Below are 26,149 nucleotides of genomic sequence, written 5' to 3'. Positions count from 1 at the left end.
TTTCTGTACACACCTCAGCTCATTAGGAGGCGTTGCGGCTGCTGGGCAAGGGGAACGGGAAGCGTGCATCAGGCTTTAGGTGAAGTGGCACTGTAGGACTTTTGTCCCCCAGCGATTTTACGCTTTCCACACCATCCTTCCAATCGTTAGGCTGTGAGCCACCACTGTGCTCTGCACATAGCCATGCACTTTAAGTCCCTTTTTCGCACGTACTTTCATTAAACCTGAATATAGAAGTATATATCTGTCTAGGCTAGAGGCACATGAAACAGGACTGGCGTGCCGCTTCAAGTGTACCTGAGAGGAATCTGACTCAGGATTGGCCACCCTCTCAGGGCACCGACTCAGGATTGGCCAACCTCTATGGGGCACCTCTAACGGGCACAAATAACGGGCAAGCCCTATGAAAAGCACAGCGTGAGTCTAGGTGCCACCTTGAAAAAGGAGGGTGACGTCTGGCCTCTGACAGCAGGAATATTAAGAGAGGAGAAAACATACTGCCTGCTATCGTGAAATTCCTAGATAGTCACGAAAAGCAATCTCATGCACTGCACACGCTCTTTCCCATGATGCACCTCTCCTGCACTCTGTCTATGCAAATGAGCAAGCAGAGAGTTCAGGAATAAAACACCTAAGCTCATGTCCCCAAAAAACAGCAGCAGACAACTCGCAGATATTCCCCAATTTCTAATGCTTTTCTTTTAAACACACGATAAACAGCCTCACCTGTGGTAAGGCTTAAAAAAATTGAATAAACTCGTAAATGTTCCTCTCCACGGAAATCTTTAGTAAAAGGCGAAAGATTTTTTCGTTTTGAAGAGAAACCAGAGTAAGTTAGAATATGGCTCTCTGGGGGTAAGTGGCACCACATCAAAGACCCCGTCATTGCGAGGGTGAGGACCTGAGAGGTATTTTCAAAATCTAAGAAAGAGGACAAGAACCAGGCCGATGAGGGAAGCAGGCCCAAATTTCAGAGTCTCTGCTCAAAGCACAGAAAATCAAAAAGGTGGACAGTTCCCATGCGTCTGTCTGGGAATATGCAAATTCTTTTCTGTACACACCTCAGCTCATTAGGAGGCGTTGCGGCTGCTGGGCAAGGGGAACGGGAAGCGTGCATCAGGCTTTAGGTGAAGTGGCACTGTAGGACTTTTGTCCCCCAGCGATTTTACGCTTTCCACACCATCCTTCCAATCGTTAGGCTGTGAGCCACCACTGTGCTCTGCACATAGCCATGCACTTTAAGTCCCTTTTTCGCACGTACTTTCATTAAACCTGAATATAGAAGTATATATCTGTCTAGGCTAGAGGCACATGAAACAGGACTGGCGTGCCGCTTCAAGTGTACCTGAGAGGAATCTGACTCAGGATTGGCCACCCTCTCATGGCACCGACTCAGGATTGGCCAACCTCTATGGGGCACCTCTAACGGGCACAAATAATGGGCAAGCCCTATGAAAAGCACAGCGTGAGTCTAGGTGCCACCTTGAAAAAGGAGGGTGACGTCTGGCCTCTGACAGCAGGAATATTAAGAGAGGAGAAAACATACTGCCTGCTATCGTGAAATTCCAAGATAGTCACGAAAAGCAATCTCATGCACTGCACAAGCTCTTTCCCATGATGCACCTCTCCTGCACTCTGTCTATGCAAATGAGCAAGCAGAGAGTTCAGGAATAAAACACCTAAGCTCATGTCCCCAAAAAACAGCAGCAGACAACTCGCAGATATTCCCCAATTTCTAATGCTTTTCTTTTAAACACACGATAAACAGCCTCACCTGTGGTAAGGCTTAAAAAAAATGAATAAACTCGTAAATGTTCCTCTCCACGGAAATCTTTAGTAAAAGGCGAAAGATTTTTTCGTTTTGAAGAGAAACCAGAGTAAGTTAGAATATGGCTCTCTGGGGGTAAGTGGCACCACATCAAAGACCCCGTCATTGCGATGGTGAGGACCTGAGAGGTATTTTCAGGCTCTAAGAAAGAGGACAAGAACCAGGCCGGTGAGGGAAGCAGGCCCAAATTTCAGAGTCTCTGCTCAAAGCACAGAAAATCAAAAAGGTGGACAGTTACCATGCGTCTGTCTGGGAGTATGCAAATTCTTTTCTGTACACACCTCAGCTCATTAGGAGGCGTTGCGGCTGCTGGGCAAGGGGAACAGGAAGCGTGCATCAGGCTTTAGGTGAAGTGACACTGTAGGACTTTTGTCCCCCAGCGATTTTACGCTTTCCACACCATCCTTCCAATCGATAGGCTGTGAGCCACCAGTGTGCTCTGCACATAGCCATGCACTTTAAGTCCCTTTTTCGCACGTACTTTCATTAAACCTGAATATAGAAGTATATATCTGTCTAGGCTAGAGGCACATGAAACAGGACTGGCGTGCCGCTTCAAGTGTACCTGAGAGGAGTCTGACTCAGGATTGGCCACCCTCTCAGGGCACCGACTCAGGATTGGCCAACCTCTATGGGGCACCTCTAACGGGCACAAATAATGGGCAAGCCCTATGAAAAGCACAGCGTGAGTCTAGGTGCCACCTTGAAAAAGGAGGGTGACGTCTGGCCTCTGACAGCAGGAATATTAAGAGCGGAGAAAACATACTGCCTGCTATCGTGAAATTCCTAGATAGTCACGAAAAGCAATCTCATGCACTGCACAAGCTCTTTCCCATGATGCACCTCTCCTGCACTCTGTCTATGCAAATGAGCAAGCAGAGAGTTCAGGAATAAAACACCTAAGCTCATGTCCCCAAAAAACAGCAGCAGACAACTCGCAGATATTCCCCAATTTCTAATGCTTTTCTTTTAAACACACGATAAACAGCCTCACCTGTGGTAAGGCTTAAAAAAATTGAATAAACTCGTAAATGTTCCTCTCCACGGAAATCTTTAGTAAAAGGCGAAAGATTTTTTCGTTTTGAAGAGAAACCAGAGTAAGTTAGAATATGGCTCTCTGGGGGTAAGTGGCACCACATCAAAGACCCCGTCATTGCGAGGGTGAGGACCTGAGAGGTATTTTCAAAATCTAAGAAAGAGGACAAGAACCAGGCCGATGAGGGAAGCAGGCCCAAATTTCAGAGTCTCTGCTCAAAGCACAGAAAATCAAAAAGGTGGACAGTTCCCATGCGTCTGTCTGGGAATATGCAAATTCTTTTCTGTACACACCTCAGCTCATTAGGAGGCGTTGCGGCTGCTGGGCAAGGGGAACGGGAAGCGTGCATCAGGCTTTAGGTGAAGTGGCACTGTAGGACTTTTGTCCCCCAGCGATTTTACGCTTTCCACACCATCCTTCCAATCGTTAGGCTGTGAGCCACCACTGTGCTCTGCACATAGCCATGCACTTTAAGTCCCTTTTTCGCACGTACTTTCATTAAACCTGAATATAGAAGTATATATCTGTCTAGGCTAGAGGCACATGAAACAGGACTGGCGTGCCGCTTCAAGTGTACCTGAGAGGAATCTGACTCAGGATTGGCCACCCTCTCAGGGCACCGACTCAGGATTGGCCAACCTCTATGGGGCACCTCTAACGGGCACAAATAATGGGCAAGCCCTATGAAAAGCACAGCGTGAGTCTAGGTGCCACCTTGAAAAAGGAGGGTGACGTCTGGCCTCTGACAGCAGGAATATTAAGAGAGGAGAAAACATACTGCCTGCTATCGTGAAATTCCAAGATAGTCACGAAAAGCAATCTCATGCACTGCACAAGCTCTTTCCCATGATGCACCTCTCCTGCACTCTGTCTATGCAAATGAGCAAGCAGAGAGTTCAGGAATAAAACACCTAAGCTCATGTCCCCAAAAAACAGCAGCAGACAACTCGCAGATATTCCCCAATTTCTAATGCTTTTCTTTTAAACACACGATAAACAGCCTCACCTGTGGTAAGGCTTAAAAAAAATGAATAAACTCGTAAATGTTCCTCTCCACGGAAATCTTTAGTAAAAGGCGAAAGATTTTTTCGTTTTGAAGAGAAACCAGAGTAAGTTAGAATATGGCTCTCTGGGGGTAAGTGGCACCACATCAAAGACCCCGTCATTGCGATGGTGAGGACCTGAGAGGTATTTTCAGGCTCTAAGAAAGAGGACAAGAACCAGGCCGGTGAGGGAAGCAGGCCCAAATTTCAGAGTCTCTGCTCAAAGCACAGAAAATCAAAAAGGTGGACAGTTACCATGCGTCTGTCTGGGAGTATGCAAATTCTTTTCTGTACACACCTCAGCTCATTAGGAGGCGTTGCGGCTGCTGGGCAAGGGGAACAGGAAGCGTGCATCAGGCTTTAGGTGAAGTGACACTGTAGGACTTTTGTCCCCCAGCGATTTTACGCTTTCCACACCATCCTTCCAATCGATAGGCTGTGAGCCACCACTGTGCTCTGCACATAGCCATGCACTTTAAGTCCCTTTTTCGCACGTACTTTCATTAAACCTGAATATAGAAGTATATATCTGTCTAGGCTAGAGGCACATGAAACAGGACTGGCGTGCCGCTTCAAGTGTACCTGAGAGGAGTCTGACTCAGGATTGGCCACCCTCTCAGGGCACCGACTCAGGATTGGCCAACCTCTATGGGGCACCTCTAACGGGCACAAATAATGGGCAAGCCCTATGAAAAGCACAGCGTGAGTCTAGGTGCCACCTTGAAAAAGGAGGGTGACGTCTGGCCTCTGACAGCAGGAATATTAAGAGCGGAGAAAACATACTGCCTGCTATCGTGAAATTTCAAGATAGTCACGAAAAGCAATCTCATGCACTGCACAAGCTCTTTCCCATGATGCACCTCTCCTGCACTCTGTCTATGCAAATGAGCAAGCAGAGAGTTCAGGAATAAAACACCTAAGCTCATGTCCCCAAAAAACAGCAGCAGACAACTCGCAGATATTCCCCAATTTCTAATGCTTTTCTTTTAAACACACGATAAACAGCCTCACCTGTGGTAAGGCTTAAAAAAATTGAATAAACTCGTAAATGTTCCTCTCCACGGAAATCTCTTAGTAAAAGGCGAAAGAATTTTTCGTTTTGAAGAGAAACCAGAGTAAGTTAGAATATGGCTCTCTGGGGGTAAGTGGCACCACATCAAAGACCCCGTCATTGCGAGGGTGAGGACCTGAGAGGTATTTTCAAAATCTAAGAAAGAGGACAAGAACCAGGCCGGTGAGGGAAGCAGGCCCAAATTTCAGAGTCTCTGCTCAAAGCACAGAAAATCAAAAAGGTGGACAGTTCCCATGCGTCTGTCTGGGAATATGCAAATTCTTTTCTGTACACACCTCAGCTCATTAGGAGGCGTTGCGGCTGCTGGGCAAGGGGAACGGGAAGCGTGCATCAGGCTTTAGGTGAAGTGGCACTGTAGGACTTTTGTCCCCCAGCGATTTTACGCTTTCCACACCATCCTTCCAATCGTTAGGCTGTGAGCCACCACTGTGCTCTGCACATAGCCATGCACTTTAAGTCCCTTTTTCGCACGTACTTTCATTAAACCTGAATATAGAAGTATATATCTGTCTAGGCTAGAGGCACATGAAACAGGACTGGCGTGCCGCTTCAAGTGTACCTGAGAGGTATCTGACTCAGGATTGGCCACCCTCTCAGGGCACCGACTCAGGATTGGCCAACCTCTATGGGGCACCTCTAACGGGCACAAATAATGGGCAAGCCCTATGAAAAGCACAGCGTGAGTCTAGGTGCCACCTTGAAAAAGGAGGGTGACGTCTGGCCTCTGACAGCAGGAATATTAAGAGAGGAGAAAACATACTGCCTGCTATCGTGAAATTCCAAGATAGTCACGAAAAGCAATCTCATGCACTGCACAAGCTCTTTCCCATGATGCACCTCTCCTGCACTCCGTCTATGCAAATGAGCAAGCAGAGAGTTCAGGAATAAAACACCTAAGCTCATGTCCCCAAAAAACAGCAGCAGACAACTCGCAGATATTCCCCAATTTCTAATGCTTTTCTTTTAAACACACGATAAACAGCCTCCCCTGTGGTAAGGCTTAAAAAAATTGAATAAACTCGTAAATGTTCCTCTCCACGGAAATCTTTAGTAAAAGGCGAAAGATTTTTTCGTTTTGAAGAGAAACCAGAGTAAGTTAGAATTTGGCTCTCTGGGGGTAAGTGGCACCACATCAAAGACCCCGTCATTGCGATGGTGAGGACCTGAGAGGTATTTTCAGGCTCTAAGAAAGAGGACAAGAACCAGGCCGGTGAGGGAAGCAGGCCCAAATTTCAGAGTCTCTGCTCAAAGCAGAGAAAATCAAAAAGGTGGACAGTTCCCATGCGTCTGTCTGGGAATATGCAAATTCTTTTCTGTACACACCCCAGCTCATTAGGAGGCGTTGCGGCTGCTGGGCAAGGGGAACGGGAAGCGTGCATCAGGCTTTAGGTGAAGTGACACTGTAGGACTTTTGTCCCCCAGCGATTTTACGCTTTCCACACCATCCTTCCAATCGATAGGCTGTGAGCCACCACTGTGCTCTGCACATAGCCATGCACTTTAAGTCCCTTTTTCGCACGTACTTTCATTAAACCTGAATATAGAAGTATATATCTGTCTAGGCTAGAGGCACATGAAACAGGACTGGCGTGCCGCTTCAAGTGTACCTGAGAGGAGTCTGACTCAGGATTGGCCACCCTCTCAGGGCACCGACTCAGGATTGGCCAACCTCTATGGGGCACCTCTAACGGGCACAAATAATGGGCAAGCCCTATGAAAAGCACAGCGTGAGTCTAGGTGCCACCTTGAAAAAGGAGGGTGACGTCTGGCCTCTGACAGCAGGAATATTAAGAGCGGAGAAAACATACTGCCTGCTATCGTGAAATTTCAAGATAGTCACGAAAAGCAATCTCATGCACTGCACAAGCTCTTTCCCATGATGCACCTCTCCTGCACTCTGTCTATGCAAATGAGCAAGCAGAGAGTTCAGGAATAAAACACCTAAGCTCATGTACCCAAAAAACAGCAGCAGACAACTCGCAGATATTCCCCAATTTCTAATGCTTTTCTTTTAAACACACGATAAACAGCCTCACCTGTGGTAAGGCTTAAAAAAATTGAATAAACTCGTAAATGTTCCTTTCCATGGAAATCTTTAGTAAAAGGCAAAAGATTTTTTCGTTTTGAAGAGAAACCAGAGTAAGTTAGAATATGGCTCTCTGGGGGTAAGTGGCACCACATCAAAGACCCCGTCATTGCGAGGGTGAGGACCTGAGAGGTATTTTCAAAATCTAAGAAAGAGGACAAGAACCAGGCCGGTGAGGGAAGCAGGCCCAAATTTCAGAGTCTCTGCTCAAAGCACAGAAAATCAAAAAGGTGGACAGTTCCCATGCGTCTGTCTGGGAATATGCAAATTCTTTTCTGTACACACCTCAGCTCATTAGGAGGCGTTGCGGCTGCTGGGCAAGGGGAACGGGAAGCGTGCATCAGGCTTTAGGTGAAGTGGCACTGTAGGACTTTTGTCCCCCAGCGATTTTACGCTTTCCACACCATCCTTCCAATCGTTAGGCTGTGAGCCACCACTGTGCTCTGCACATAGCCATGCACTTTAAGTCCCTTTTTCGCACGTACTTTCATTAAACCTGAATATAGAAGTGTATGTATCTGTCTAGGCTAGAGGCACATGAAACAGGACTGGCGTGCCGCTTCAAGTGTACCTGAGAGGAATCTGACTCAGGATTGGCCACCCTCTCAGGGCACCGACTCAGGATTGACCAACCTCTATGGGGCACCTCTAACGGGCACAAATAATGGGCAAGCCCTATGAAAAGCACAGCGTGAGTCTAGGTGCCACCTTGAAAAAGGAGGGTGACGTCTGGCCTCTGACAGCAGGAATATTAAGAGCGGAGAAAACATACTGCCTGCTATCGTGAAATTTCAAGATAGTCACGAAAAGCAATCTCATGCACTGCACAAGCTCTTTCCCATGATGCACCTCTCCTGCACTCTGTCTATGCAAATGAGCAAGCAGAGAGTTCAGGAATAAAACACCTAAGCTCATGTCCCCAAAAAACAGCAGCAGACAACTCGCAGATATTCCCCAATTTCTAATGCTTTTCTTTTAAACACACGATAAACAGCCTCACCTGTGGTAAGGCTTAAAAAAATTGAATAAACTCGTAAATGTTCCTCTCCACGGAAATCTCTTAGTAAAAGGCGAAAGATTTTTTCGTTTTGAAGAGAAACCAGAGTAAGTTAGAATATGGCTCTCTGGGGGTAAGTGGCACCACATCAAAGACCCCGTCATTGCGAGGGTGAGGACCTGAGAGGTATTTTCAAAATCTAAGAAAGAGGACAAGAACCAGGCCGGTGAGGGAAGCAGGCCCAAATTTCAGAGTCTCTGCTCAAAGCACAGAAAATCAAAAAGGTGGACAGTTCCCATGCGTCTGTCTGGGAATATGCAAATTCTTTTCTGTACACACCTCAGCTCATTAGGAGGCGTTGCGGCTGCTGGGCAAGGGGAACGGGAAGCGTGCATCAGGCTTTAGGTGAAGTGGCACTGTAGGACTTTTGTCCCCCAGCGATTTTACGCTTTCCACACCATCCTTCCAATCGTTAGGCTGTGAGCCACCACTGTGCTCTGCACATAGCCATGCACTTTAAGTCCCTTTTTCGCACGTACTTTCATTAAACCTGAATATAGAAGTATATATCTGTCTAGGCTAGAGGCACATGAAACAGGACTGGCGTGCCGCTTCAAGTGTACCTGAGAGGAATCTGACTCAGGATTGGCCACCCTCTCAGGGCACCGACTCAGGATTGGCCAACCTCTATGGGGCACCTCTAACGGGCACAAATAATGGGCAAGCCCTATGAAAAGCACAGCGTGAGTCTAGGTGCCACCTTGAAAAAGGAGGGTGACGTCTGGCCTCTGACAGCAGGAATATTAAGAGAGGAGAAAACATACTGCCTGCTATCGTGAAATTCCAAGATAGTCACGAAAAGCAATCTCATGCACTGCACAAGCTCTTTCCCATGATGCACCTCTCCTGCACTCCGTCTATGCAAATGAGCAAGCAGAGAGTTCAGGAATAAAACACCTAAGCTCATGTCCCCAAAAAACAGCAGCAGACAACTCGCAGATATTCCCCAATTTCTAATGCTTTTCTTTTAAACACACGATAAACAGCCTCACCTGTGGTAAGGCTTAAAAAAATTGAATAAACTCGTAAATGTTCCTTTCCACGGAAATCTTTAGTAAAAGGCGAAAGATTTTTTCGTTTTGAAGAGAAACCAGAGTAAGTTAGAATATGGCTCTCTGGGGGTAAGTGGCACCACATCAAAGACCCCGTCATTGCGAGGGTGAGGACCTGAGAGGTATTTTCAAAATCTAAGAAAGAGGACAAGAACCAGGCCGGTGAGGGAAGCAGGCCCAAATTTCAGAGTCTCTGCTCAAAGCACAGAAAATCAAAAAGGTGGACAGTTCCCATGCGTCTGTCTGAGAATATGCAAATTCTTTTCTGTACACACCTCAGCTCATTAGGAGGCGTTGCGGCTGCTGGGCAAGGGGAACGGGAAGCGTGCATCAGGCTTTAGGTGAAGTGGCACTGTAGGACTTTTGTCCCCCAGCGATTTTACGCTTTCCACACCATCCTTCCAATCGTTAGGCTGTGAGCCACCACTGTGCTCTGCACATAGCCATGCACTTTAAGTCCCTTTTTCGCACGTACTTTCATTAAACCTGAATATAGAAGTGTATGTATCTGTCTAGGCTAGAGGCACATGAAACAGGACTGGCGTGCCGCTTCAAGTGTACCTGAGAGGAATCTGACTCAGGATTGGCCACCCTCTCAGGGCACCGACTCAGGATTGACCAACCTCTATGGGGCACCTCTAACGGGCACAAATAATGGGCAAGCCCTATGAAAAGCACAGCGTGAGTCTAGGTGCCACCTTGAAAAAGGAGGGTGACGTCTGGCCTCTGACAGCAGGAATATTAAGAGCGGAGAAAACATACTGCCTGCTATCGTGAAATTTCAAGATAGTCACGAAAAGCAATCTCATGCACTGCACAAGCTCTTTCCCATGATGCACCTCTCCTGCACTCTGTCTATGCAAATGAGCAAGCAGAGAGTTCAGGAATAAAACACCTAAGCTCATGTCCCCAAAAAACAGCAGCAGACAACTCGCAGATATTCCCCAATTTCTAATGCTTTTCTTTTAAACACACGATAAACAGCCTCACCTGTGGTAAGGCTTAAAAAAATTGAATAAACTCGTAAATGTTCCTTTCCACGGAAATCTTTAGTAAAAGGCGAAAGATTTTTTCGTTTTGAAGAGAAACCAGAGTAAGTTAGAATATGGCTCTCTGGGGGTAAGTGGCACCACATCAAAGACCCCGTCATTGCGAGGGTGAGGACCTGAGAGGTATTTTCAAAATCTAAGAAAGAGGACAAGAACCAGGCCGGTGAGGGAAGCAGGCCCAAATTTCAGAGTCTCTGCTCAAAGCACAGAAAATCAAAAAGGTGGACAGTTCCCATGCGTCTGTCTGGGAATATGCAAATTCTTTTCTGTACACACCTCAGCTCATTAGGAGGCGTTGCGGCTGCTGGGCAAGGGGAACGGGAAGCGTGCATCAGGCTTTAGGTGAAGTGGCACTGTAGGACTTTTGTCCCCCAGCGATTTTACGCTTTCCACACCATCCTTCCAATCGTTAGGCTGTGAGCCACCACTGTGCTCTGCACATAGCCATGCACTTTAAGTCCCTTTTTCGCACGTACTTTCATTAAACCTGAATATAGAAGTGTATGTATCTGTCTAGGCTAGAGGCACATGAAACAGGACTGGCGTGCCGCTTCAAGTGTACCTGAGAGGAATCTGACTCAGGATTGGCCACCCTCTCAGGGCACCGACTCAGGATTGACCAACCTCTATGGGGCACCTCTAACGGGCACAAATAATGGGCAAGCCCTATGAAAAGCACAGCGTGAGTCTAGGTGCCACCTTGAAAAAGGAGGGTGACGTCTGGCCTCTGACAGCAGGAATATTAAGAGAGGAGAAAACATACTGCCTGCTATCGTGAAATTCCAAGATAGTCACGAAAAGCAATCTCATGCACTGCACAAGCTCTTTCCCATGATGCACCTCTCCTGCACTCTGTCTATGCAAATGAGCAAGCAGAGAGTTCAGGAATAAAACACCTAAGCTCATGTCCCCAAAAAACAGCAGCAGACAACTCGCAGATATTCCCCAATTTCTAATGCTTTTCTTTTAAACACACAATAAACAGCCTCACCTGTGGTAAGGCTTAAAAAAATTGAATAAACTCGTAAATGTTCCTCTCCACGGAAATCTTTAGTAAAAGGCGAAAGATTTTTTCGTTTTGAAGAGAAACCAGAGTAAGTTAGAATATGGCTCTCTGGGGGTAAGTGGCACCACATCAAAGACCCCGTCATTGCGATGGTGAGGACCTGAGAGGTATTTTCAGGCTCTAAGAAAGAGGACAAGAACCAGGCCGGTGAGGGAAGCAGGCCCAAATTTCAGAGTCTCTGCTCAAAGCACAGAAAATCAAAAAGGTGGACAGTTCCCATGCGTCTGTCTGGGAATATGCAAATTCCTTTCTGTACACACCTCAGCTCATTAGGAGGCATTGCGGCTGCTGGGCAAGGGGAACGGGAAGCGTGCATCAGGCTTTAGGTGAAGTGGCCCTGTAGGACTTTTGTCCCCCAGCGATTTTACGCTTTCCACACCATCCTTCCAATCGTTAGGCTGTGAGCCACCACTGTGCTCTGCACATAGCCATGCACTTTAAGTCCCTTTTTCGCACATACTTTCATTAAACCTGAATATAGAAGTATATATCTGTCTAGGCTAGAGGCACATGAAAAAGGACTGGCGTGCCGCTTCAAGTGTACCTGAGAGGAATCTGACTCAGGATTGGCCACCCTCTCAGGGCACCGACTCAGGATTGACCAACCTCTATGGGGCACCTCTAACGGGCACAAATAATGGGCAAGCCCTATGAAAAGCACAGCGTGAGTCTAGGTGCCACCTTGAAAAAGGAGGGTGACGTCTGGCCTCTGACAGCAGGAATATTAAGAGAGGAGAAAACATACTGCCTGCTATCGTGAAATTCCAAGATAGTCACGAAAAGCAATCTCATGCACTGCACAAGCTCTTTCCCATGATGCACCTCTCCTGCACTCTGTCTATGCAAATGAGCAAGCAGAGAGTTCAGTAATAAAACACCTAAGCTCATGTCCCCAAAAAACAGCAGCAGACAACTCGCAGATATTCCCCAATTTCTAATGCTTTTCTTTTAAACACACGATAAACATCCTCACCTGTGGTAAGGCTTAAAAAAATTGAATAAACTCGTAAATGTTCCTCTCCACGGAAATCTTTAGTAAAAGGCGAAAGAATTTTTTCGTTTTGAAGAGAAACCAGAGTAAGTTAGAATATGGCTCTCTGGGGGTAAGTGGCACCACATCAAAGACCCCGTCATTGCGAGGGTGAGGACCTGAGAGGTATTTTCAAAATCTAAGAAAGAGGACAAGAACCAGGCCGGTGAGGGAAGCAGGCCCAAATTTCAGAGTCTCTGCTCAAAGCACAGAAAATCAAAAAGGTGGACAGTTCCCATGCGTCTGTCTGGGAATATGCAAATTCTTTTCTGTACACACCTCAGCTCATTAGGAGGCGTTGCGGCTGCTGGGCAAGGGGAACGGGAAGCGTGCATCAGGCTTTAGGTGAAGTGGCACTGTAGGACTTTTGTCCCCCAGCGATTTTACGCTTTCCACACCATCCTTCCAATCGTTAGGCTGTGAGCCACCACTGTGCTCTGCACATAGCCATTCACTTTAAGTCCCTTTTTCGCACGTACTTTCATTAAACCTGAATATAGAAGTATATATCTGTCTAGGCTAGAGGCACATGAAACAGGACTGGCGTGCCGCTTCAAGTGTACCTGAGAGGAATCTGACTCAGGATTGGCCACCCTCTCAGGGCACCGACTCAGGATTGGCCAACCTCTATGGGGCACCTCTAACATGCACAAATAACGGGCAAGCCCTATGAAAAGCACAGCGTGAGTCTAGGTGCCACCTTGAAAAAGGAGGGTGACATCTGGCCTCTGACAGCAGGAATATTAAGAGAGGAGAAAACATACTGCCTGCTATCGTGAAATTCCAAGATAGTCACGAAAAGCAATCTCATGCACTGCACAAGCTCTTTCCCATGATGCACCTCTCCTGCACTCTGTCGATGCAAATGAGCAAGCAGAGAGTTCAGGAATAAAACACCTAAGCTCATGTCCCCAAAAAACAGCAGCAGACAACTCGCAGATATATTCACCAATTTCTAATGCTTTTCTTTTAAACACACGATAAACAGCCTCACCTGTGGTAAGGCTTAAAAAAATTGAATAAACTCGTAAATGTTCCTCTCCACGGAAATCTTTAGTAAAAGGCGAAAGATTTTTTCGTTTTGAAGAGAAACCAGAGTAAGTTAGAATATGGCTCTCTGGGGGTAAGTGGCACCACATCAAAGACCCCGTCATTGCGAGGGTGAGGACCTGAGAGGTATTTTTAGGCTCTAAGAAAGAGGACAAGAACCAGGCCAGTGAGGGAAGCAGGCCCAATTTTCAGAGTCTCTGCTCAAAGCACAGAAAATCAAAAAGGTGGACAGTTCCCATGCGTCTGTCTGGAAATATGCAAATTCTTTTCTGTACACACCTCAGCTCATTAGGAGACGTTGCGGCTGCTGGGCAAGGGGAACGGGAAGCGTGCATCAGGCTTTAGGTGAAGTGACACTGTAGGACTTTTGTCCCCCAGCGATTTTACGCTTTCCACACCATCCTTCCAATCGATAGGCTGTGAGCCACCACTGTGCTCTGCACATAGCCATGCACTTTAAGTCCCTTTTTCGCATGTACTTTCATTAAACCTGAATATAGAAGTATATATCTGTCTAGGCTAGAGGCACATGAAACAGGACTGGCGTGCCGCTTCAAGTGTACCTGAGAGGAATCTGACTCAGGATTGGCCACCCTCTCAGGGCACCGACTCAGGATTGGCCAACCTCTATGGGGCACCTCTAACGGGCACAAATAATGGGCAAGCCCTATGAAAAGCACAGCGTGAGTCTAGGTGCCACCTTGAAAAAGGAGGGCGACGTCTGGCCTCTGACAGCAGGAATATTAAGAGAGGAGAAAACATACTGCCTGCTATCGTGAAATTCCAAGATAGTCACGAAAAGCAATCTCATGCACTGTACAAGCTCTTTCCCATGATGCACCTCTCCTGCACTCTGTCTATGCAAATGAGCAAGCAGAGAGTTCAGGAATAAAACACCTAAGCTCATGTCCCCAAAAAACAGCAGCAGACAACTGGCAGATATTCCCCAATTTCTAATGCTTTTCTTTTAAACACACGATAAACAGCCTCACCTGTGGTAAGGCTTAAAAAAATTGAATAAACTCGTAAATGTTCCTCTCCACGGAAATCTTTAGTAAAAGGCGAAAGATTTTTTCGTTTTGAAGAGAAACCAGAGTAAGTTAGAATATGGCTCTCTGGGGGTAAGTGGCACCACATCAAAGACCCCGTCATTGCGAGGGTGAGGACCTGAGAGGTATTTTTAGGCTCTAAGAAAGAGGACAAGAACCAGGCCAGTGAGGGAAGCAGGCCCAAATTTCAGAGTCTCTGCTCAAAGCACAGAAAATCAAAAAGGTGGACAGTTCCCATGCGTCTGTCTGGGAATATGCAAATTCTTTTCTGTACACACCTCAGCTCATTAGGAGGCGTTGCGGTTGCTGGGCAAGGGGAACGGGAAGCGTGCATCAGGCTTTAGGTGAAGTGGCACTGTAGGACTTTTGTCCCCCAGCGATTTTACGCTTTCCACACCATCCTTCCAATCGTTAGGCTGTGAGCCACCACTGTGCTCTGCACATAGCCATGCACTTTAAGTCCCTTTTTCGCACGTACTTTCATTAAACCTGAATATAGAAGTATATATCTGTCTAGGCTAGAGGCACATGAAACAGGACTGGCGTGCCGCTTCAAGTGTACCTGAGAGGAATCTGACTCAGGATTGGCCACCCTCTCAGGGCACCGACTCAGGATTGGCCAACCTCTATGGGGCACCTCTAACATGCACAAATAACAGGCAAGCCCTATGAAAAGCACAGCGTGAGTCTAGGTGCCACCTTGAAAAAGGAGGGTGACGTCTGGCCTCTGACAGCAGGAATATTAAGAGAGGAGAAAACATACTGCCTGCTATCGTGAAATTCCAAGATAGTCACGAAAAGCAATCTCATGCACTGCACAAGCTCTTTCCCATGATGCACCTCTCCTGCACTCTGTCTATGCAAATGAGCAAGCAGAGAGTTCAGGAATAAAACACCTAAGCTCATGTCCCCAAAAAACAGCAGCAGACAACTCGCAGATATATTCACCAATTTCTAATGCTTTTCTTTTAAACACACGATAAACAGCCTCACCTGTGGTAAGGCTTAAAAAAATTGAATAAACTCGTAAATGTTCCTCTCCACGGAAATCTTTAGTAAAAGGCGAAAGATTTTTTCGTTTTGAAGAGAAACCAGAGTAAGTTAGAATATGGCTCTCTGGGGGTAAGTGGCACCACATCAAAGACCCCGTCATTGCGAGGGTGAGGACCTGAGAGGTATTTTTAGGCTCTAAGAAAGAGGACAAGAACCAGGCCAGTGAGGGAAGCAGGCCCAATTTTCAGAGTCTCTGCTCAAAGCACAGAAAATCAAAAAGGTGGACAGTTCCCATGCGTCTGTCTGGAAATATGCAAATTCTTTTCTGTACACACCTCAGCTCATTAGGAGACGTTGCGGCTGCTGGGCAAGGGGAACGGGAAGCGTGCATCAGGCTTTAGGTGAAGTGACACTGTAGGACTTTTGTCCCCCAGCGATTTTACGCTTTCCACACCATCCTTCCAATCGATAGGCTGTGAGCCACCACTGTGCTCTGCACATAGCCATGCACTTTAAGTCCCTTTTTCGCATGTACTTTCATTAAACCTGAATATAGAAGTATATATCTGTCTAGGCTAGAGGCACATGAAACAGGACTGGCGTGCCGCTTCAAGTGTACCTGAGAGGAATCTGACTCAGGATTGGCCACCCTCTCAGGGCACCGACTCAGGATTGGCCAACCTCTATGGGGCACCTCTAACGGGCACAAATAATGGGCAAGCCCTATGAAAAGCACAGCGTGAGTCTAGGTGCCACCTTGAAAAAGGAGGGCGACGTCTGGCCTCTGACAGCAGGAATATTAAGAGAGGAGAAAACATACTGCCTGCTATCGTGAAATTCCAAGATAGTCACGAAAAGCAATCTCATGCACTGTACAAGCTCTTTCCCATGATGCACCTCTCCTGCACTCTGTCTATGCAAATGAGCAAGCAGAGAGTTCAGGAATAAAACACCTAAGCTCATGTCCCCAAAAAACAGCAGCAGACAACTGGCAGATATTCCCCAATTTCTAATGCTTTTCTTTTAAACACACGATAAACAGCCTCATCTGTGGTAAGGTTTAAAAAAATTGAATAAACTCGTAAATGTTCCTCTCCACGGAAATCTTTAGTAAAAGGCGAAAGATTTTTTCGTTTTGAAGAGAAACCAGAGTAAGTTAGAATATGGCTCTCTGGGGGTAAGTGGCACCACATCAAAGACCCCGTCATTGCGAGGGTGAGGACCTGAGAGGTATTTTTAGGCTCTAAGAAAGAGGACAAGAACCAGGCCAGTGAGGGAAGCAGGCCCAAATTTCAGAGTCTCTGCTCAAAGCACAGAAAATCAAAAAAGTGGACAGTTCCCATGCGTCTGTCTGGGAATATGCAAATTCTTTTCTGTACACACCTCAGCTCATTAGGAGGCGTTGCGGTTGCTGGGCAAGGGGAACGGGAAGCGTGCATCAGGCTTTAGGTGAAGTGGCACTGTAGGACTTTTGTCCCCCAGCGATTTTACGCTTTCCACACCATCCTTCCAATCGTTAGGCTGTGAGCCACCACTGTGCTCTGCACATAGCCATGCACTTTAAGTCCCTTTTTCGCACGTACTTTCATTAAACCTGAATATAGAAGTATATATCTGTCTAGGCTAGAGGCACATGAAACAGGACTGGCGTGCCGCTTCAAGTGTACCTGAGAAGAATCTGACTCAGGATTGGCCACCCTCTCAGGGCACCGACTCAGGATTGGCCAACCTCTATGGGGCACCTCTAACATGCACAAATAACAGGCAAGCCCTATGAAAAGCACAGCGTGAGTCTAGGTGCCACCTTGAAAAAGGAGGGTGACGTCTGGCCTCTGACAGCAGGAATATTAAGAGAGGAGAAAACATACTGCCTGCTATCGTGAAATTCCAAGATAGTCACGAAAAGCAATCTCATGCACTGCACAAGCTCTTTCCCATGATGCACCTCTCCTGCACTCTGTCTATGCAAATGAGCAAGCAGAGAGTTCAGGAATAAAACACCTAAGCTCATGTCCCCAAAAAACAGCAGCAGACAACTCGCAGATATTCCCCAATTTCTAATGCTTTTCTTTTAAACACACGATAAACAGCCTCACCTGTGGTAAGGCTTAAAAAAATTGAATAAACTCGTAAATGTTCCTCTCCACGGAAATCTTTAGTAAAAGGCGAAAGAATTTTTTCGTTTTGAAGAGAAACCAGAGTAAGTTAGAATATGGCTCTCTGGGGGTAAGTGGCACCACATCAAAGACCCCGTCATTGCGAGGGTGAGGACCTGAGAGGTATTTTCAAAATCTAAGAAAGAGGACAAGAACCAGGCCGGTGAGGGAAGCAGGCCCAAATTTCAGAGTCTCTGCTCAAAGCACAGAAAATCAAAAAGGTGGACAGTTCCCATGCGTCTGTCTGGGAATATGCAAATTCTTTTCTGTACACACCTCAGCTCATTAGGAGGCGTTGCGGCTGCTGGGCAAGGGGAACGGGAAGCGTGCATCAGGCTTTAGGTGAAGTGGCACTGTAGGACTTTTGTCCCCCAGCGATTTTGTGCTTTCCACACCATCCTTCCAATCGTTAGGCTGTGAGCCACCACTGTGCTCTGCACATAGCCATGCACTTTAAGTCCCTTTTTCGCACGTACTTTCATTAAACCTGAATATAGAAGTATATATCTGTCTAGGCTAGAGGCACATGAAACAGGACTGGCGTGCCGCTTCAAGTGTACCTGAGAGGAATCTGACTCAGGATTGGCCACCCTCTCAGGGCACCGACTCAGGATTGGCCAACCTCTATGGGGCACCTCTAACATGCACAAATAACGGGCAAGCCCTATGAAAAGCACAGCGTGAGTCTAGGTGCCACCTTGAAAAAGGAGGGTGACGTCTGGCCTCTGACAGCAGGAATATTAAGAGAGGAGAAAACATACTGCCTGCTATCTTGAAATTCCAAGATAGTCACGAAAAGCAATCTCATGCACTGCACAAGCTCTTTCCCATGATGCACCTCTCCTGCACTCTGTCGATGCAAATGAGCAAGCAGAGAGTTCAGGAATAAAACACCTAAGCTCATGTCCCCAAAAAACAGCAGCAGACAACTCGCAGATATATTCACCAATTTCTAATGCTTTTCTTTTAAACACACGATAAACAGCCTCACCTGTGGTAAGGCTTAAAAAAATTGAATAAACGCGTAAATGTTCCTCTCCACGGAAATCTTTAGTAAAAGGCGAAAGATTTTTTCGTTTTGAAGAGAAACCAGAGTAAGTTAGAATATGGCTCTCTGGGGGTAAGTGGCACCACATCAAAGACCCCGTCATTGCGAGGGTGAGGACCTGAGAGGTATTTTTAGGCTCTAAGAAAGAGGACAAGAACCAGGCCAGTGAGGGAAGCAGGCCCAATTTTCAGAGTCTCTGCTCAAAGCACAGAAAATCAAAAAGGTGGACAGTTCCCATGCGTCTGTCTGGAAATATGCAAATTCTTTTCTGTACACACCTCAGCTCATTAGGAGACGTTGCGGCTGCTGGGCAAGGGGAACGGGAAGCGTGCATCAGGCTTTAGGTGAAGTGACACTGTAGGACTTTTGTCCCCCAGCGATTTTACGCTTTCCACACCATCCTTCCAATCGATAGGCTGTGAGCCACCACTGTGCTCTGCACATAGCCATGCACTTTAAGTCCCTTTTTCGCATGTACTTTCATTAAACCTGAATATAGAAGTATATATCTGTCTAGGCTAGAGGCACATGAAACAGGACTGGCGTGCCGCTTCAAGTGTACCTGAGAGGAATCTGACTCAGGATTGGCCACCCTCTCAGGGCACCGACTCAGGATTGGCCAACCTCTATGGGGCACCTCTAACGGGCACAAATAATGGGCAAGCCCTATGAAAAGCACAGCGTGAGTCTAGGTGCCACCTTGAAAATGGAGGGCGACGTCTGGCCTCTGACAGCAGGAATATTAAGAGAGGAGAAAACATACTGCCTGCTATCGTGAAATTCCAAGATAGTCACGAAAAGCAATCTCATGCACTGTACAAGCTCTTTCCCATGATGCACCTCTCCTGCACTCTGTCTATGCAAATGAGCAAGCAGAGAGTTCAGGAATAAAACACCTAAGCTCATGTCCCCAAAAAACAGCAGCAGACAACTCGCAGATATATTCATCAATTTCTAATGCTTTTCTTTTAAACACACGATAAACAGCCTCACCTGTGGTAAGGCTTAAAAAAATTGAATAAACTCGTAAATGTTCCTCTCCACGGAAATCTTTAGTAAAAGGCGAAAGATTTTTTCGTTTTGAAGAGAAACCAGAGTAAGTTAGAATATGGCTCTCTGGGGGTAAGTGGCACCACATCAAAGACCCCGTCATTGCGAGGGTGAGGACCTGAGAGGTATTTTTAGGCTCTAAGAAAGAGGACAAGAACCAGGCCAGTGAGGGAAGCAGGCCCAATTTTCAGAGTCTCTGCTCAAAGCACAGAAAATCAAAAAGGTGGACAGTTCCCATGCGTCTGTCTGGAAATATGCAAATTCTTTTCTGTACACACCTCAGCTCATTAGGAGACGTTGCGGCTGCTGGGCAAGGGGAACGGGAAGCGTGCATCAGGCTTTAGGTGAAGTGACACTGTAGGACTTTTGTCCCCCAGCGATTTTACGCTTTCCACACCATCCTTCCAATCGATAGGCTGTGAGCCACCACTGTGCTCTGCACATAGCCATGCACTTTAAGTCCCTTTTTCGCATGTACTTTCATTAAACCTGAATATAGAAGTATATATCTGTCTAGGCTAGAGGCACATGAAACAGGACTGGCATGCCGCTTCAAGTGTACCTGAGAGGAGTCTGACTCAGGATTGGCCACCCTCTCAGGGCACCGACTCAGGATTGGCCAACCTCTATGGGGCACCTCTAACGGGCACAAATAATGGGCAAGCCCTATGAAAAGCACAGCGTGAGTCTAGGTGCCACCTTGAAAAAGGAGGGTGACGTCTGGCCTCTGACAGCAGGAATATTAAGAGCGGAGAAAACATACTGCCTGCTATCGTGAAATTTCAAGATAGTCACGAAAAGCAATCTCATGCACTGCACAAGCTCTTTCCCATGATGCACCTCTCCTGCACTCTGTCTATGCAAATGAGCAAGCAGAGAGTTCAGGAATAAAACACCTAAGCTCATGTCCCCAAAAAACAGCAGCAGACAACTCGCAGATATTCCCCAATTTCTAATGCTTTTCTTTTAAACACACGATAAACAGCCTCACCTGTGGTAAAGCTTAAAAAAATTGAATAAACTCGTAAATGTTCCTTTCCACGGAAATCTTTAGTAAAAGGCGAAAGATTTTTTCGTTTTGAAGAGAAACCAGAGTAAGATAGAATATGGCTCTCTGGGGGTAAGTGGCACCACATCAAAGACCCCGTCATTGCGAGGGTGAGGACCTGAGAGGTATTTTCAAAATCTAAGAAAGAGGACAAGGACCAGGCCGGTGAGGGAAGCAGGCCCAAATTTCAGAGTCTCTGCTCAAAGCACAGAAAATCAAAAAGGTGGACAGTTCCCATGAGTCTGTCTGGGAATATGCAAATTCCTTTCTGTACACACCTCAGCTCATTAGGAGGCATTGCGGCTGCTGGGCAAGGGGAACGGGAAGCGTGCATCAGGCTTTAGGTGAAGTGGCACTGTAGGACTTTTGTCCCCCAGCGATTTTACGCTTTCCACACCATCCTTCCAATCGTTAGGCTGTGAGCCACCACTGTGCTCTGCACATAGCCATGCACTTTAAGTCCCTTTTTCGCACGTACTTTCATTAAACCTGAATATAGAAGTATATATCTGTCTAGGCTAGAGGCACATGAAACAGGACTGGCGTGCCGCTTCAAGTGTACCTGAGAGGAATCTGACTCAGGATTGGCCACCCTCTCAGGGCACCGACTCAGGATTGGCCAACCTCTATGGGGCACCTCTAACGGGCACAAATAATGGGCAAGCCCTATGAAAAGCACAGCGTGAGTCTAGGTGCCACCTTGAAAAAGGAGGGTGACGTCTGGCCTCTGACAGCAGGAATATTAAGAGAGGAGAAAACATACTGCCTGCTATCGTAAAATTCCAAGATAGTCACGAAAAGCAATCTCATGCACTGCACAAGCTCTTTCCCATGATGCACCTCTCCTGCACTCCGTCTATGCAAATGAGCAAGCAGAAAGTTCAGGAATAAAACACCTAAGCTCATGTCCCCAAAAAACAGCAGCAGACAACTCGCAGATATTCCCCAATTTCTAATGCTTTTCTTTTAAACTCACGATAAACAGCCTCACCTGTGGTAAGGCTTAAAAAAATTGAATAAACTCGTAAATGTTCCTCTCCACGGAAATCTTTAGTAAAAGGCGAAAGATTTTTTCGTTTTGAAGAGAAACCAGAGTAAGTTAGAATTTGGCTCTCTGGGGGTAAGTGGCACCACATCAAAGACCCCGTCATTGCGATGGTGAGGACCTGAGAGGTATTTTCAGGCTCTAAGAAAGAGGACAAGAACCAGGCCGGTGAGGGAAGCAGGCCCAAATTTCAGAGTCTCTGCTCAAAGCAGAGAAAATCAAAAAGGTGGACAGTTCCCATGCGTCTGTCTGGGAATATGCAAATTCTTTTCTGTACACACCTCAGCTCATTAGGAGGCGTTGCGGCTGCTGGGCAAGGGGAACGGGAAGCGTGCATCAGGCTTTAGGTGAAGTGACACTGTAGGACTTTTGTCCCCCAGCGATTTTACGCTTTCCACACCATCCTTCCAATCGATAGGCTGTGAGCCACCACTGTGCTCTGCACATAGCCATGCACTTTAAGTCCCTTTTTCGCACGTACATTCATTAAACCTGAATATAGAAGTATATATCTGTCTAGGCTAGAGGCACATGAAACAGGACTGGCGTGCCGCTTCAAGTGTACCTGAGAGGAGTCTGACTCAGGATTGGCCACCCTCTCAGGGCACCGACTCAGGATTGGCCAACCTCTATGGGGCACCTCTAACGGGCACAAATAATGGGCAAGCCCTATGAAAAGCACAGCGTGAGTCTAGGTGCCACCTTGAAAAAGGAGGGTGACGTCTGGCCTCTGACAGCAGGAATATTAAGAGCGGAGAAAACATACTGCCTGCTATCGTGAAATTTCAAGATAGTCACGAAAAGCAATCTCATGCACTGCACAAGCTCTTTCCCATGATGCACCTCTCCTGCACTCTGTCTATGCAAATGAGCAAGCAGAGAGTTCAGGAATAAAACACCTAAGCTCATGTCCCCAAAAAACAGCAGCAGACAACTCGCAGATATTCCCCAATTTCTAATGCTTTTCTTTTAAACACACGATAAACAGCCTCACCTGTGGTAAGGCTTAAAAAAATTGAATAAACTCGTAAATGTTCCTTTCCACGGAAATCTTTAGTAAAAGGCGAAAGATTTTTTCGTTTTGAAGAGAAACCAGAGTAAGTTAGAATATGGCTCTCTGGGGGTAAGTGGCACCACATCAAAGACCCCGTCATTGCGAGGGTGAGGACCTGAGAGGTATTTTCAAAATCTAAGAAAGAGGACAAGAACCAGGCCGGTGAGGGAAGCAGGCCCAAATTTCAGAGTCTCTGCTCAAAGCACAGAAAATCAAAAAGGTGGACAGTTCCCATGCGTCTGTCTGGGAATATGCAAATTCTTTTCTGTACACACCTCAGCTCATTAGGAGGCGTTGCAGCTGCTGGGCAAGGGGAACGGGAAGCGTGCATCAGGCTTTAGGTGAAGTGACACTGTAGGACTTTTGTCCCCCAGCGATTTTACGCTTTCCACACCATCCTTCCAATCGATAGGCTGTGAGCCACCACTGTGCTCTGCACATAGCCATGCACTTTAAGTCCCTTTTTCGCACGTACTTTCATTAAACCTGAATATAGAAGTATATATCTGTCTGGGCTAGAGGCACATGAAACAGGACTGGCGTGCCGCTTCAAGTGTACCTGAGAGGAGTCTGACTCAGGATTGGCCACCCTCTCAGGGCACCGACTCAGTATTGGCCAACCTCTATGGGGCACCTCTAACGGGCACAAATAATGGGCAAGCCCTATGAAAAGCACAGCGTGAGTCTAGGTGCCACCTTGAAAAAGCAGGGTGACGTCTGGCCTCTGACAGCAGGAATATTAAGAGCGGAGAAAACATACTGCCTGCTATCGTGAAATTTCAAGATAGTCACGAAAAGCAATCTCATGCACTGCACAAGCTCTTTCCCATGATGCACCTCTCCTGCACTCTGTCTATGCAAATGAGCAAGCAGAGAGTTCAGGAATAAAACACCTAAGCTCATGTCCCCAAAAAACAGCAGCAGACAACTCGCAGATATTCCCCAATTTCTAATGCTTTTCTTTTAAACACACGATAAACAGCCTCACCTGTGGTAAGGCTTAAAAAAATTGAATAAACTCGTAAATGTTCCTTTCCACAGAAATCTTTAGTAAAAGGCGAAAGATTTTTTCGTTTTGAAGAGAAACCAGAGTAAGATAGAATATGGCTCTCTGGGGGTAAGTGGCACCACATCAAAGACCCCGTCATTGCGAGGGTGAGGACCTGAGAGGTATTTTCAAAATCTAAGAAAGAGGACAAGGACCAGGCCGGTGAGGGAAGCAGGCCCAAATTTCAGAGTCTCTGCTCAAAGCACAGAAAATCAAAAAGGTGGACAGTTCCCATGCGTCTGTCTGGGAATATGCAAATTCTTTTCTGTACACACCTCAGCTCATTAGGAGGCGTTGCGGCTGCTGGGCAAGGGGAACGGGAAGCGTGCATCAGGCTTTAGGTGAAGTGGCACTGTAGGACTTTTGTCCCCCAGCGATTTTACGCTTTCCACACCATCCTTCCAATCGTTAGGCTGTGAGCCACCACTGTGCTCTGCACATAGCCATGCACTTTAAGTCCCTTTTTCGCACGTACTTTCATTAAACCTGAATATAGAAGTATATATCTGTCTAGGCTAGAGGCACATGAAACAGGACTGGCGTGCCGCTTCAAGTGTACCTGAGAGGAATCTGACTCAGGATTGGCCACCCTCTCAGGGCACCGACTCAGGATTGGCCAACCTCTATGGGGCACCTCTAACATGCACAAATAACGGGCAAGCCCTATGAAAAGCACAGCGTGAGTCTAGGTGCCACCTTGAAAAAGGAGGGTGACGTCTGGCCTCTGACAGCAGGAATATTAAGAGAGGAGAAAACATACTGCCTGCTATCGTGAAATTCCAAGATAGTCACGAAAAGCAATCTCATGCACTGCACAAGCTCTTTCCCATGATGCACCTCTCCTGCACTCTGTCGATGCAAATGAGCAAGCAGAGAGTTCAGGAATAAAACACCTAAGCTCATGTCCCCAAAAAACAGCAGCAGACAACTCGCAGATATATTCACCAATTTCTAATGCTTTTCTTTTAAACACACGATAAACAGCCTCACCTGTGGTAAGGCTTAAAAAAATTGAATAAACTCGTAAATGTTCCTCTCCACGGAAATCTTTAGTAAAAGGCGAAAGATTTTTTCGTTTTGAAGAGAAACCAGAGTAAGTTAGAATACGGCTCTCTGGGGGTAAGTGGCACCACATCAAAGACCCCGTCATTGCGAGGGTGAGGACCTGAGAGGTATTTTTAGGCTCTAAGAAAGAGGACAAGAACCAGGCCAGTGAGGGAAGCAGGCCCAATTTTCAGAGTCTCTGCTCAAAGCACAGAAAATCAAAAAGGTGGACAGTTCCCATGCGTCTGTCTGGAAATATGCAAATTCTTTTCTGTACACACCTCAGCTCATTAGGAGACGTTGCGGCTGCTGGGCAAGGGGAACGGGAAGCGTGCATCAGGCTTTAGGTGAAGTGACACTGTAGGACTTTTGTCCCCCAGCGATTTTACGCTTTCCACACCATCCTTCCAATTGATAGGCTGTGAGCCACCACTGTGCTCTGCACATAGCCATGCACTTTAAGTCCCTTTTTCGCATGTACTTTCATTAAACCTGAATATAGAAGTATATATCTGTCTAGGCTAGAGGCACATGAAACAGGACTGGCGTGCCGCTTCAAGTGTACCTGAGAGGAATCTGACTTAGGATTGGCCACCCTCTCAGGGCACCGACTCAGGATTGGCCAACCTCTATGGGGCAACTCTAACGGGCACAAATAATGGGCAAGCCCTATGAAAAGCACAGCGTGAGTCTAGGTGCCACCTTGAAAAAGGAGGGCGACGTCTGGCCTCTGACAGCAGGAATATTAAGAGAGGAGAAAACATACTGCCTGCTATCGTGAAATTCCAAGATAGTCACGAAAAGCAATCTCATGCACTGTACAAGCTCTTTCCCATGATGCACCTCTCCTGCACTCTGTCTATGCAAATGAGCAAGCAGAGAGTTCAGGAATAAAACACCTAAGCTCATGTCCCCAAAAAACAGCAGCAGACAACTGGCAGATATTCCCCAATTTCTAATGCTTTTCTTTTAAACACACGATAAACAGCCTCACCTGTGGTAAGGCTTAAAAAAATTGAATAACCTCGTAAATGTTCCTCTCCACGGAAATCTTTAGTAAAAGGCGAAATATTTTTTCGTTTTGAAGAGAAACCAGAGTAAGATAGAATATGGCTCTCTGGGGGTAAGTGGCACCACATCAAAGACCCCGTCATTGCGAGGGTGAGGACCTGAGAGGTATTTTCAAAATCTAAGAAAGAGGACAAGGACCAGGCCGGTGAGGGAAGCAGGCCCAAATTTCAGAGT

The 26,149-nt window shown here is 46.7% G+C and overlaps 25 non-coding genes across 25 annotated transcripts; all 25 read right to left on the bottom strand.

Annotated features, from left to right (window-relative positions):
- Window positions 1-718: 718 nt before the first annotated feature.
- On the bottom strand, window positions 719-833 carry LOC144801336 (U5 spliceosomal RNA). The gene has a single exon (XR_013605147.1). It is a non-coding gene; the product is annotated as a U5 spliceosomal RNA (small nuclear RNA).
- A 933-nt stretch (window positions 834-1,766) lies between these two features.
- LOC144800442 (U5 spliceosomal RNA) lies at window positions 1,767-1,881 on the bottom strand. Its single transcript, XR_013604344.1, has one exon. It is a non-coding gene; the product is annotated as a U5 spliceosomal RNA (small nuclear RNA).
- Window positions 1,882-2,814: 933 nt separating this feature from the next.
- Window positions 2,815-2,929, bottom strand: LOC144801335 (U5 spliceosomal RNA). The gene has a single exon (XR_013605146.1). It is a non-coding gene; the product is annotated as a U5 spliceosomal RNA (small nuclear RNA).
- Window positions 2,930-3,862: 933 nt separating this feature from the next.
- LOC144800441 (U5 spliceosomal RNA) lies at window positions 3,863-3,977 on the bottom strand. The gene has a single exon (XR_013604343.1). It is a non-coding gene; the product is annotated as a U5 spliceosomal RNA (small nuclear RNA).
- Window positions 3,978-4,910: 933 nt separating this feature from the next.
- Window positions 4,911-5,026, bottom strand: LOC144801041 (U5 spliceosomal RNA). The gene has a single exon (XR_013604918.1). It is a non-coding gene; the product is annotated as a U5 spliceosomal RNA (small nuclear RNA).
- Window positions 5,027-5,959: 933 nt separating this feature from the next.
- Window positions 5,960-6,074, bottom strand: LOC144800534 (U5 spliceosomal RNA). The gene has a single exon (XR_013604430.1). It is a non-coding gene; the product is annotated as a U5 spliceosomal RNA (small nuclear RNA).
- A 933-nt stretch (window positions 6,075-7,007) lies between these two features.
- On the bottom strand, window positions 7,008-7,122 carry LOC144800909 (U5 spliceosomal RNA). Its single transcript, XR_013604789.1, has one exon. It is a non-coding gene; the product is annotated as a U5 spliceosomal RNA (small nuclear RNA).
- A 935-nt stretch (window positions 7,123-8,057) lies between these two features.
- LOC144800960 (U5 spliceosomal RNA) lies at window positions 8,058-8,173 on the bottom strand. The gene has a single exon (XR_013604838.1). It is a non-coding gene; the product is annotated as a U5 spliceosomal RNA (small nuclear RNA).
- Window positions 8,174-9,106: 933 nt separating this feature from the next.
- Window positions 9,107-9,221, bottom strand: LOC144800555 (U5 spliceosomal RNA). Its single transcript, XR_013604450.1, has one exon. It is a non-coding gene; the product is annotated as a U5 spliceosomal RNA (small nuclear RNA).
- A 935-nt stretch (window positions 9,222-10,156) lies between these two features.
- On the bottom strand, window positions 10,157-10,271 carry LOC144800554 (U5 spliceosomal RNA). The gene has a single exon (XR_013604449.1). It is a non-coding gene; the product is annotated as a U5 spliceosomal RNA (small nuclear RNA).
- Window positions 10,272-11,206: 935 nt separating this feature from the next.
- On the bottom strand, window positions 11,207-11,321 carry LOC144801334 (U5 spliceosomal RNA). The gene has a single exon (XR_013605145.1). It is a non-coding gene; the product is annotated as a U5 spliceosomal RNA (small nuclear RNA).
- Window positions 11,322-12,254: 933 nt separating this feature from the next.
- On the bottom strand, window positions 12,255-12,370 carry LOC144800979 (U5 spliceosomal RNA). Its single transcript, XR_013604857.1, has one exon. It is a non-coding gene; the product is annotated as a U5 spliceosomal RNA (small nuclear RNA).
- Window positions 12,371-13,305: 935 nt separating this feature from the next.
- LOC144801333 (U5 spliceosomal RNA) lies at window positions 13,306-13,420 on the bottom strand. Its single transcript, XR_013605144.1, has one exon. It is a non-coding gene; the product is annotated as a U5 spliceosomal RNA (small nuclear RNA).
- Window positions 13,421-14,353: 933 nt separating this feature from the next.
- LOC144801332 (U5 spliceosomal RNA) lies at window positions 14,354-14,468 on the bottom strand. The gene has a single exon (XR_013605143.1). It is a non-coding gene; the product is annotated as a U5 spliceosomal RNA (small nuclear RNA).
- A 935-nt stretch (window positions 14,469-15,403) lies between these two features.
- Window positions 15,404-15,518, bottom strand: LOC144801331 (U5 spliceosomal RNA). The gene has a single exon (XR_013605142.1). It is a non-coding gene; the product is annotated as a U5 spliceosomal RNA (small nuclear RNA).
- A 933-nt stretch (window positions 15,519-16,451) lies between these two features.
- On the bottom strand, window positions 16,452-16,566 carry LOC144800527 (U5 spliceosomal RNA). The gene has a single exon (XR_013604422.1). It is a non-coding gene; the product is annotated as a U5 spliceosomal RNA (small nuclear RNA).
- Window positions 16,567-17,499: 933 nt separating this feature from the next.
- LOC144800948 (U5 spliceosomal RNA) lies at window positions 17,500-17,615 on the bottom strand. Its single transcript, XR_013604826.1, has one exon. It is a non-coding gene; the product is annotated as a U5 spliceosomal RNA (small nuclear RNA).
- A 935-nt stretch (window positions 17,616-18,550) lies between these two features.
- Window positions 18,551-18,665, bottom strand: LOC144800665 (U5 spliceosomal RNA). The gene has a single exon (XR_013604554.1). It is a non-coding gene; the product is annotated as a U5 spliceosomal RNA (small nuclear RNA).
- Window positions 18,666-19,600: 935 nt separating this feature from the next.
- Window positions 19,601-19,715, bottom strand: LOC144801330 (U5 spliceosomal RNA). Its single transcript, XR_013605141.1, has one exon. It is a non-coding gene; the product is annotated as a U5 spliceosomal RNA (small nuclear RNA).
- A 933-nt stretch (window positions 19,716-20,648) lies between these two features.
- Window positions 20,649-20,763, bottom strand: LOC144800768 (U5 spliceosomal RNA). Its single transcript, XR_013604653.1, has one exon. It is a non-coding gene; the product is annotated as a U5 spliceosomal RNA (small nuclear RNA).
- Window positions 20,764-21,696: 933 nt separating this feature from the next.
- Window positions 21,697-21,811, bottom strand: LOC144801329 (U5 spliceosomal RNA). Its single transcript, XR_013605140.1, has one exon. It is a non-coding gene; the product is annotated as a U5 spliceosomal RNA (small nuclear RNA).
- Window positions 21,812-22,744: 933 nt separating this feature from the next.
- LOC144800553 (U5 spliceosomal RNA) lies at window positions 22,745-22,859 on the bottom strand. The gene has a single exon (XR_013604448.1). It is a non-coding gene; the product is annotated as a U5 spliceosomal RNA (small nuclear RNA).
- Window positions 22,860-23,792: 933 nt separating this feature from the next.
- On the bottom strand, window positions 23,793-23,907 carry LOC144800892 (U5 spliceosomal RNA). Its single transcript, XR_013604773.1, has one exon. It is a non-coding gene; the product is annotated as a U5 spliceosomal RNA (small nuclear RNA).
- A 935-nt stretch (window positions 23,908-24,842) lies between these two features.
- Window positions 24,843-24,957, bottom strand: LOC144801328 (U5 spliceosomal RNA). The gene has a single exon (XR_013605139.1). It is a non-coding gene; the product is annotated as a U5 spliceosomal RNA (small nuclear RNA).
- Window positions 24,958-25,890: 933 nt separating this feature from the next.
- On the bottom strand, window positions 25,891-26,005 carry LOC144800957 (U5 spliceosomal RNA). The gene has a single exon (XR_013604835.1). It is a non-coding gene; the product is annotated as a U5 spliceosomal RNA (small nuclear RNA).
- Between the last annotated feature and the right edge of the window lie 144 nt (window positions 26,006-26,149).

The sequence above is a fragment of the Lissotriton helveticus genome, chromosome 12, assembly GCF_964261635.1.
Source record: "Lissotriton helveticus chromosome 12, aLisHel1.1, whole genome shotgun sequence".
Taxonomy (NCBI): Eukaryota; Metazoa; Chordata; class Amphibia; order Caudata; family Salamandridae; genus Lissotriton; species Lissotriton helveticus.
The sequence above is the reverse complement of the archived record's forward strand: the minus strand, read 5'-3'. Positions and strand labels throughout refer to the sequence as shown.